At 40.7% G+C, this 11,418-nt stretch overlaps 1 protein-coding gene across 13 annotated transcripts in view; it reads right to left on the reverse strand.

The window, feature by feature from the left end:
- Positions 1-11,418, reverse strand: part of CHCHD3 (coiled-coil-helix-coiled-coil-helix domain containing 3) — a 302,539-nt gene that overhangs the window by 278,808 nt on the left and 12,313 nt on the right. The window lies entirely within an intron of this gene.

An 11,418-nucleotide genomic window follows, 5' to 3' on the forward strand; every position in this document is an offset into this window, starting at 1 on the left:
TTGTTTAAAGTCATGAGATGACCACTATATCAACAAAAAAACAAATTGCATCTGAAGAATTTAGTGTAACTACCAAATGAAGCCAATAGGACATAGTTATTCACATTCCCTGTGACTGCAGCACACAGTGATGAGGTGAAAAGGAAGCACTGGGTAAAAGCCCATATGAGCTAAAGCAAATTCTAGAGGTTTTCTTGGATCTTTTTTTAGTTAGGGCTCCTCAGATGCTTCTGTGTGTCTGAGCACACAGGGAGCTCCCTGAGCTAGCTCCCTGGTCTCCCAGTCATCCCCACACTGGGAGACTGGCCCAAGCATTGGGCCTTCCTTCCAACCCCTACCCAGAAGCCAAACCAAACCACAACCCTCCTGGGCTTCCAGACACCAAAGACCCCAGACTTCAAAGAGCGGGCCTCAGAGGCTTGAGGAAATGAGTGATGGCAGAAAGACCACTCTTTCAAGAAGAAAATAAGGTACAATCCTCAAGTGAGAAGCTGATATCCGGCATGAGAACAGCCGCACAGGAGAAGATACAGTGAAGAGAAGCCCAACTCTCAAGTGTCCCAGAGTTTTGACAACAGGAAGAGAGCAGGGCATTCTACTAGAAAAGGGAGTCAGGGGTAAGACCGGTTTTTCTAAGCTAGGGACCTCCCTCTAGACACCCTAACCAAACCTCACCTAAAACTCCTAACCTAAAAATTCCAGGGGGCAAAGGTACTAATGTCAGATTAACTTCGACCCCAATGGAGGAGGAAAATGAGGAGGGTAGCAGGAACTGAGTGGGAGGGTCCAAGAAGGGAAAATCCCAGCTCACTTCAGCACTCACCAAAACTTGGCAAGTCTACACAGATGATTTCCTTTCTAAATTAAATTAATAACTAGGAGGAGGACATGAACCTCCACATCAATGTTTCCAAATCCAGAGCCCCGCTCCCTAGCTACTCCTCCACAAACTCGTAGTTTTCCCCAGATGGTACTCAAGAAAGTGCCTCTTCCAAAAGGGCTTCCTTGGGTCTGCTACAATTGAGACCTGAGACTGGCATTACATAGGCACCATCAGGAGCCTGGTGAAGACACTCACACCCATGCCCAGTGGAACCAACCTAAGAGAAAGACCTCTTTTCCTGCTTGACACTTAGTGGACACAGGCACTTATACATATCAGGCTTCATTATCTGATTTGCTTTAGCTCATGCATTCCACAAACATTTATGAGGCACCTAACTCTATAATACAGTCACTGTGGCTGAGCGTACAGAACATGGGAAGTGAACACTCACTTCTTTCAAAGGCTCATAATCAAATGGGAAAAATAGACAAGTAAACACGTAATTACAACACAATGAAGTACATACGATTACAAGGATCAGTAGTAAAGAGAACCAGTAACACAAGAAAAGGAAATTCTTCAAAATGGTATCAACTTGGAAGGTCCACACTGAGAAGATGAAGAAATGGCTCTTGAAGGAAATCTCCTCGACCCTCTGAGACTTCCTCTTTTCCTGCTTTGCCTAATTACCTGGCCTCAACAGGTCAACATTTACCTGCAGCGAACACACACAGTCCTATAAAGGCTTCTCACCTAGGCAAAGAAAGTTCAGCACCAAAGCAAGGGGGAGTGCTGGAGGAAGTGCCAGAAGAGGAGGTCCTGGGAGGACCAATGAGAAAACAGAAGCTGTGGGATCTGGAGGAGAGGGGTGTGTGATGGGCAGTGGCAGCACCACGTGACGCGTGGTACGAGAGACATGCACAGGGTGCCACAGGCCCACACAGGAGGGGCGTCTCACCAGGACTGGGTCTCAGGAAAAGCTTCCTGGGATAACTGGTTTCTAGGCAGGAATCTGAACAATGAGCAAGAGTTTGCCAGATGAAAGGCAGGTAAGAGGTGAGATACAGTTGGGGCAGGGCTAGAAGTTGGAACAGTGTTCAGACAGAAGGAACAACATGGTCAAAAACCCAAAAGGAGGCCAGGCGTGATGGCTCAGGCCTGTAATTCCAGCACTTTGGGAGGCTGAGATGGGTGGATCACCTGACGTCAGGAGTTTGAGACCAGCCTGGCCAACATGGTGAAACCCCGTGTCTACTAAAAATACAAAAAATTAGCCGGGCGTGGTGGCGGGCACCTGTAATCCCAGCTACTAGGGAGGCTGAGGCAGGAGAATCACTTGAACCCGGGAGGCAGAGGTTACAGTGAGCCAAGATTAAGGCACTGCACTCCAGCCTGGGCAACAACAGCAAAACTCTGTATCAAAATTAAAAAGCTCAAAAGGATAAGTCTGAGGATATGCAAGAACTTCAATGTGACTAGACAAAGAAGTTCAACATGACAGACAAAGGTCTGTCTGCCAGCAAGGTCCTGTACAAAAGCAGTATATGGGCTCAATCCCATGAAATTCCCAGAGAAGACTAGAGCAGGAGATGGATTGTATAGCACCTTGCTATCTATGTAAGAGATTTGGGCTGCATCCTAAGAGGAAGGCCGGGACGGGGTAGAGGGCTCAAGTTTCTAACAGAGGAATGGCATTAGTTTCATGCTTTGGAAAGAAACTAGGGCTGCAGTGAGAATAAACCGGGGAATGAAAGACTAAAGGCAGGCACCCCAAGCAACAGTCTGTCAGGGCAATGCAAGAAAAAGATGATAGTGGCCAGACTAGGGCAATGACGCCAGGGATGGGAGAAACTGAAAAAGTTAACATCATAAAATGGGAAATGCAGAGCAAGGCTGTACTGCTCATCAAATACAGACAAGGTCTGTGAGTGACCCTTGCAGGACTATAGCAATAATGAGTGTGGACAAGCAAAAAAAAAAAAGCCCTACGAGAAAAGAGCAAGGTGCAAGTGCACGAAGTGAGGAAGAAAGCAGCAGCACTCACTCAGCTGACAAAGGAAAGAAGTCCTGCCAACACAGTGAGTACACAGGAGCTGGTTGCTGGCATCCAGTTGTTGTACTTGCCTGCCATGCAATCTGTGAGATGTTCCAAACACCTTGCATCTTTATAGTAATGTGAGTTATCATGACTACCCTGGAACTGAAAGTAATTTCAAGCCCCAATCATTCGATGCTGGCTAATTAAAACCCATATTTCAATTAACCGCTCATTCAGGGGAAGCAGGGCATACAGAACCAGAATATTGTCATAAGCATGCCATAGCAATTGGGTGACAAAGTGTGGAGAGCCTTACTATAATGATCCACATGGGTTCCCGAGGCTTTTCAAGGAACACTCAAGTGTAGTGACAGCTGTCAACAGTGTCAAGTAGCCCTGGGGGCAGAGAACGTTTAAAAGGGGGACTTAAAAGCACTTACTGTTCCCTGGTAGCACTGATTTGGCCTAATACAGAGCACTATAGGAGTGACTCTGAATAAACCAGGGAGGCAGGAGAGGGTAAAGGGAAGAAGTGAAATGCTGGATCAGATCTTACTTTTCAGAAATTTTTTTTTTTAACAAGGGAAAACATCATCATCAACAACAATAACCTACTATTTGGCTGACAGCTGGAAAGTCAATGGATTGATTTTGAATCTCTCTGCTTGCAATAGGAAAATGTACATTTGAAACTCCCTTGGACAACTTATTATACAAGAGATATGGGCCATCCAGATGATGCTCTCAAGTCTGTCAAATTACAAGAAAGGCAAAAATATTGTTAATATTGTTTACAACAAATGTATGAAATTTAAATCAAAAATAGTATTTCTACGTATATGTCCTATGCTTTATATTCTATTAGTTTTGCTTGAATAACCAATGCCGTATTTTATTTTATAAATCTTAAAGCGTGATTACAAAATTTATATCACTGTTTTATCTAGTTTTCTTAATATAGTTTTGGTGACACCCATGATTTGCTTGGTTATGCCAAGTAACAACACTTGTTCTGTGGGAAAATACAATCCACTAGCCCGTAATTGCATTTAAAGTTAGTGTCCAGAATCTACGGCAGCAAAACTGGGGAGCGTCTTTAAAACAGCATCTTTTTTCCCTGCTGTCATTGAAATTACTGGGTCGTAACTCCTGAGTTAATTTCCAGCTCCTGAGTATTGTGACTCTACGACATTACTATATTTCTAATCTACATTATACAACGTACCTAACAGAACAGCTGCTTCTTTCTAGTAACTTAGGGGCAAGTAGGTAGTGTCCGGCCCACTTGACTTCATACCACCTAGAAGCACCAATGCAAAGTAAATTATGCTGCTTCAGTCACAAGGGCAGGGACCTCTGAAGACACAATAAAAAGTAGCTGAAGCCAGTGGTTAATCCATTAACTAGGAAATCAATGGGTGGGAGTTCCTAGTCACAGAAAACAATCGGAAGGTGTGACTCACTGACGTTTCAGAACCTACCAAGCTTTATCTCTAGTTCATTCCCTCTCCCACTGAAGCACTTTCTTCATTTTACTCCCTTTTGACCATTCCAAAATACCACAAAATACAAACCACACTGCTAATGACAAGAAAGGAAGTTTTCTTTTCTTTTATCTTTTTTTAATCTTTTTTTTTTCTTTTTTTTTTTTTGAGATGGCAGTCTCGCTCTTCGGCCCGGGGCTGGAGTGCAGTGCGGCGCGCATCTCAGCTCACTGCCAAGCTTCCGGGCCTCCCGCGGTCTTACACCATTTCTCCTCGCCTCAGCCTCCTGAGTAAAGCCTTTTGGGACTACAGCCGCCCGCCACCTCTCACCCGGCTAGTTTTCAGTATTTTTTAGTAGGAGACGGGCGGCTTTCACCGTGTTAGCACAGGATCGGTCTCGGATCTCCTGACCTCGGTGATCCGCCCCGTCTCGGCCTCCCAAAGTGCTGGGATTACAGGCTTGAGCCACCGCGCCCGGCTGAAAGGAAGTTTTCTATGCCCTCCTCTCAATTTTAAAATAAAGTCAGCCTAAAGGTTTTCTGGATTCTCAAAAATAAATCCAACATAGAGATGAATCAAGTAGCACAGAGAAAAGGTGCCCTCAGCCTGGGGAGAAAGTACTGAAGCGTGAGTCCAGGACTGCCACTACCCATCCATGGAGCCATAGTTACCATGTCCAGCCAAGTCCTCCTCTGCCCTGCCACTCTTCCTAGACCAGGCAGCGGCTGACCTTCCCGATCGCTAGTTTCCAACTAACGTCCTTTCTTTTCCTTATCCTTCCAAGGATCCACTTGCTTCATTCCCCTTCCCTGCTCAGAACTCATCCGTTACACCCTAGACTGCCACGCTGTCTCATGCAGTTGAGGGCAACTTTATTTATTTGTTTATTTATTTATTTTTGCAATAGGGCCAATTACAGTCAAACAAAAATGCTTATAGGGCTGCTTCTTTACTAAACTGAAGATGAAAATGGCTTTATTTAGTACTATGGCAGAAAATACATATTCTTACCACTCTGATTTGTTTATCGGACATAAAAATATCAGTAAGAAAACAGGCACTATATTTTAAGAATAAAATGTTACCAATATCTGGGTATATCTGAAGGTGCAACTAATGTAACTTTCCAGTCTTGCATCCTAAAATGAGATGGAACACCTCCGTAGCTGCCCAGGCCCTATAGGATAGAATTAAACTCATTGACTTCAACCTACCCACCCATGAGACCCTACAAGAAACCCTTATCTGAATTAATCTGGTCTGTGTGCTAACTCTACCAGGATTACCTTCTACTCTAACCCCCCTCCCGTCCCCCTTAGCCTCAAGTTTGGCTCAAGTTCACTTCCCCTGATGCCAGGCCTGCCTGCCAAAGCTCCTGATGCTCTTTGTCTAAATTTCTAAAGCATTTTCCACAGCTCTTATACATTCTATTTCACTCACGTATATATTCTAATAGAGAAAGCAACTAAACTAGTACTCATTCACTACACTGTAACATTAAATATGCTTAGACCAAACTAGTAATTCCTTGAAGGTCAAAGATGGTGGCAATGCTACCACTTGTTGACTGATGGAACTAACCATGAAGTTCTTCAACCCTAGACCGTTGGCAGATTTCTTTTTCAGAGCAGAATATGCTGACTTAGAGAATTAGATTTAATGCCTTTAATTCAACAGCAATTACGTTTCTTACCATTAGGAACAGTAAGGCAAATCATCCATTATGGCCCACGAAAAAAGTACAGAATTGAGACACTGGCATCGACAAAGTTTCACATATTAAAAGTTGGAAACCTAGACGTTCAGTTCTTGTAACTCGAGTCAAAGGAATAAGCTTATTTTCTCTGAACTCTCCCTACAGTGTTATGTCTAAATGAGCCTTAAAGAGCTGTTTTAAAATAACTAGGAGGGCCAGATTCCGGGAGAAAAATACACAGAACTTATAGATGAATCTATTTCCCAAAATTGGCTGTTTAGTTTAGGCTGTGCTATTTCCTGCTCAAATTGGTTTCCTGCGATTTGTTAAGGCTGCCAAATACTTAGTGATCTCAGTGATATACTTAACACAAACTGGCAAATCTTTGTTATTTTTCACAATGACGAGAAATTTACAGAGAAACTTCTACAGTGAGGACAATAATAATTGTTAGGTCATAATAATAATAAATAATAAAGTTAGGTCATTTGTCTTGTTTTTTTCCAGATTCATCATTTTTATCTGGTTGCCAGTAGCTTACGAAAACAACAAAACATCTCCTAATATCATTTCCTGTCTGTTTCTTCATATTGATTCGCGGACAGTTTCTTCAGCGGTAGGGTCAACCATGAGAGGCCTGACCTCATTAGAAGCCAGAAAAACTAAAAGATCAGGTGGGAAAGGAAACAATCAATACCCAAAATTGATTTTTTAAAATCAAAAGATGCAAGATGTTAATGAAAAGGTAAGTTTATAACTATATGCAATGACATCTCCTTATGTCAGCCTAAGAAGAAAATCATCTGGTGTAAAAGCAAACCAATACAGTTGAGATAACGCAGCAGAAAATTTGAGGCAGCAAGGACACAGTTAAGTTCTTTAGAGCACATTCATTTATTAAAGTGGCATTACAATCTGCTGTGTGTCACACAGTGTATTATTTTACCCAGCTTTACATGCAAATACTTATTGCAACGAGCCATTGATCTGATTCAAGGTTTAGCAAAAAAATTATATTTTTTATGAAAAAAAGTTTCAGTAAAGTCTTCAGAGGAACCCACCTTCTTATAGTATAAAATGTATTCTCAAAACTATTTTTATGACAAAATTGAGTTCCTATATACAGAAATCCTAGGGCTCTCAGTTCATCAAATACACTGCCCTATATTCACACATACGAATAGCCTAGGGCTGGTATGACTAAGAGTCCTGTGAGAAAAAAGGCTTTGTAATAAATACTTAAAATTCAACTCACATTTAATATATAATTTACTTCATACTGAAAAATGTAAAAAAGGCGAGTGACACTTTTATCAATACATTTTGTAGGCTTGAAAATTATTTCATAACACATCTAAATTTTAAATCATAAGAAATCTATTATTGAGTACTAACTAAAACCCCTAAATGAGACAAACTCAGAACAGAACATAAATTTTCAGGCTTCCTGCTTTTATAAATCAATTTTTTTAATTCTAAGAAGAATAAATCTTTGTTAATTTACACATAGTCGAACTGCATTCTTAACCTAAAGCAAGATCACTTCAAAATAGTATGCTAAATCTTAGTTCTTTTCTTGGGTTAGGTTGGAATGGGTGAGAGAAATCATGTACTCAAAGAACCTGTCCTATGAGTCTTGTTGAGTCCTTTTCACATCATGGTGCAGACAGAAGATAAAAAGCACTGGTGTATTCTAGATCAGAGCTATGCAACACAATGGTCTGCAATAACAGAAATGCCCTATATCTGCACTGTCCAGTATGGTAGTCACAAGCCACATGCAGTTACTGAGCATAAAATATGAGTGCAACTTGGGAGCTGAAGTTTTCATTTGATCATTAACTTAATTTTCACTTAACTTTGAAGAGCCACATGTGACTAGTGGCTTCCATTTGGAGAGTGTAGTTCTAGCCTGACCACTAAAACACAAGATGGCATACTTTTTTTCTTTTGAGATGGAGTCTCACTCTGTTGCCCAGGCTGAAGTGCAATGGAGTAATCTCGGCTCACTGCAACCTACACCTCCCAGGTTCAATCGATTCTCATGCCTGTCTCCCGAGTAGCTGGGATTACAGACATGTGCCACCACGCCCAGCTATTTTTTGTATTTTTAGCAGAGATAGGGATTCACCGTGTTAGGCAGGCTGGTCTCAAACTCCTGACCTCAGGTGATCCACCCACTTCAACCTCCCAAAGTGATGGGATTACAGGCATGAGCCACCAAACCCAGCCCACAAGATGGCATTCTAAGAGCTTTCAGTGCCCAGGCTGGTCACAGCTGGTCATGGACCACAGAATTCATCAGTCATTTCAAATGGGGAGTGAGAAGGGATGGGTCCCTCAGCAAAACCAGAGCTCTTCACATCAGTGTCATGCTCTTCGGGCCAGACACACCACAGAACTCACAGAAAATCTCCTGACCCATCCCCACTCTCTCAAAGTGTCAAAACAACCCACGAAAGAAAACATTTTCTCTCCTTCCACTCACTATTTGAGAGCCAATATGGGAAAAATTGAGAACAACCAACAATCACTTATAGACAACAGGTTCTTTCCTTAATTCAAGCAGAACATCACTAAAAAGCAGCTCCTTTGTTCCAACTAGTTTCTGTCATATCCTTTCTAAAGCAAGATGTCATTCAAATTAAAATAAGACAAAGTGGTTAACAGCATTTGCTCTGGAGTCAGACAAACTTGAATGTAACTCTCATCTCCTTTGCTCACCAGCTGTGTGACTTTGGGCAAAATAATTATCACTTCAAGTGTCAGTTTCCTTCTACGTAAAATGGGTTATCACAGGTCCTTCTTCCTAGGGTTATAAGGATGAAATGAGATAAGACATACACAGGATTTAGCAGAGTACCTACCATGTAACAAATTTTGTTTAAGTGTCATCTGTCATTACTTCAGTATATTGAATCATCATCATCATCACCCTCACTCCTTAACACAGGAGGTAGGAAAAAAAATCTACCTACAACAAATCATACTTTAGGACAAATTCCAATTTTAAATGTATCCATACATCATCATTCTTTTTTTAACACCAAAAAAATGTTTTAATTAAACTACAGAAACAATGGGTATAGCATAGAATATTCATAAGCAAAAAGATACACCACGTCGTAAGTACTTACAAAGTTACAAACCATTTGCTTCCTTAACATTTTCCATATTTTAAGTTCATACATGTAGATATGAACAGATTCACCATTTTGAGGAAGAGGAGGAAGCAAGAGTACATTTATCGTCAGCTAGATGTGCTCACTGTATGCAATGGTATTTATATGCAAGACCCGAATGACCAGAAGTGCAGTTGTTGGGCATTTTAATAAACTGGACAGCCATTTGTTTCTGCACGACAAGGCATCTTCTTAAGCCAAAATATTTGATAAACTTAATTTCAGTATCTCCTAGGTTTCTTTTATACTATGTTTCTACCTCCCTTATAGTCTTGTTGTATATGTAGTTTATCTGCCAAAAAAAGAACTCTTTCCTATTTTTGCATCTTTTCAAAATACCTGGTTTACTTATTTGCATAAAGAAACATTCAATAAATGTCACCTGTATTAAATGTATAGAACTCTCCAAAATGAACAAAAGTAGCTACTTTTAAAATGGATAATGCCCGTAAATTAATTCAACAAACAATAAGCACTTACCAAGAAGCAGGTACACTATCCTAGGAGCTGAGAATTCAGCTGTGAACAAACAGATGAGGAACAAGTTCCCTGGAGCTTATCGTCTAGTGAAGATAGCAGTCACAGTGAATAAGTAGAGGAAGGGTGATAGGAGATGATGAATAATGTGATGATATTGGAAGGCAGACAGGGACCAGTCATGATATATGATGGAAGCCCAGGGAAGCAGCTCAGACTATATTCTACGTACCATGGATAGCCACCACTGGGACACGACTTGACCTGATTTGCTTTTCTTCAATAGATTGTGAGGACTTCTGTGTGCACAGCACAGGGCGGAGGACTGGAAGCAGGGGGCCAGTTAAAGAGACTTCTGCAGAAGACAATGGTTATCTATCTGGATTGGAGCTATAGCAGAGGAGATGGATGCAAAAGGAACATATTTAAACATGTTTTAGAGATGGAGTTGACAAGACTAGCTAACAGTCTGATGTAAGGAGTAAGGAAAAAAGAAAACAAGGATGAATCCCCAAGAAGGGGCTTGACTACCTGTGCCATCTACTGGGAAAGACAGAGAAGAAAAGTAAGCCTGGGGGTGAAAATAAAGGTTGATTTTGGATATGTTAAGTTGAGAAATCGGTAAGGGGAGATTTCAAGTAGGCAGTTGTCTATTATGTCTGGAATTTCAGAGAAAGGTCAGGGCTACAGATATAATTTTGGGAGTCACAAGCATCTAGATAATGATTTCAAAACCGTACATTGGGACAAGATTACTTAGTAGAAATCAACAAAGAACCCTGGACTGAGTTGCAAGTAGGGTGGAAGGAAAACCAAGAGTGTGGTCCAGAAGCCGAAAAAAGGGTTTCTAACAAGGAAGGCATGCTCACTTTCTATCTAGCATTAACTAACTGTGAATCCTCAACTCTAGTACTAAACAAGAAGCTTCAAAGGGGTAAGAACTATTTCTTAAAATACCTTGGTACCCTCTCCTCTAAACATATCAGAAGCTCAATTCATGTTTACTGACTTAATGATTAGTAAGCAGGTGGTGGGGGGGGGGTCACAATTGGCCCAAGTGAATGTCATTTGGGCAGGATCTCATCTTTCTCAATTTCACAGTCTATAGACAGATTTCCCCTTTCTGATAAGTACAGGAAAATCTCACTTAATCCAAAATTAATTATCCCAATTATTTTCTTGTTGCCATTTCACAATAAATAGCATATCTATCCATCAACTGGGCAGTATCAAGAACAGTACTGGACACATAGCTGGTGCTCAGTAAAATATTGGATAAACAGATGAGTGTGGCAGAAGAGAGAAAAGGGAGAAGAAACAGCATTAAGTCTCTTATCCAGCAGGACCTACAGATAAAATTAGGCTTAATAATTCTTTATGGATTCCATTTGCCACCATATTTCCATCAATAACTGACTGTGACAAACTAAATCTTTTATAAACTTAGAAGAAATTTATTAGAAAATAAAATCATTTGGAACCCTTCACAATTTGAAAATAGCAAATCAATATTTTCTAAGTTCAATTTTTTAAATAAATATTTATTCCTAAATCTCTAATATCCCTATAAGCAATCCATTTTATACAAAAGATATAAAGTAACTTTCCAAAACCTAGTAGAGGATTCAGGAGTGGGAAAAGAAAACAAAATGTTCAAAGACTGTTTGAAAATAGCTTCATTCTTGGTACAAAACATTTTTTTTTTTTTTTTTTTT

Source organism: Rhinopithecus bieti, unplaced genomic scaffold, assembly GCF_001698545.2.
Source record: "Rhinopithecus bieti isolate Rb0 unplaced genomic scaffold, ASM169854v2 scaffold_13262, whole genome shotgun sequence".
NCBI classification, from domain to species: domain Eukaryota; kingdom Metazoa; phylum Chordata; class Mammalia; order Primates; family Cercopithecidae; genus Rhinopithecus; species Rhinopithecus bieti.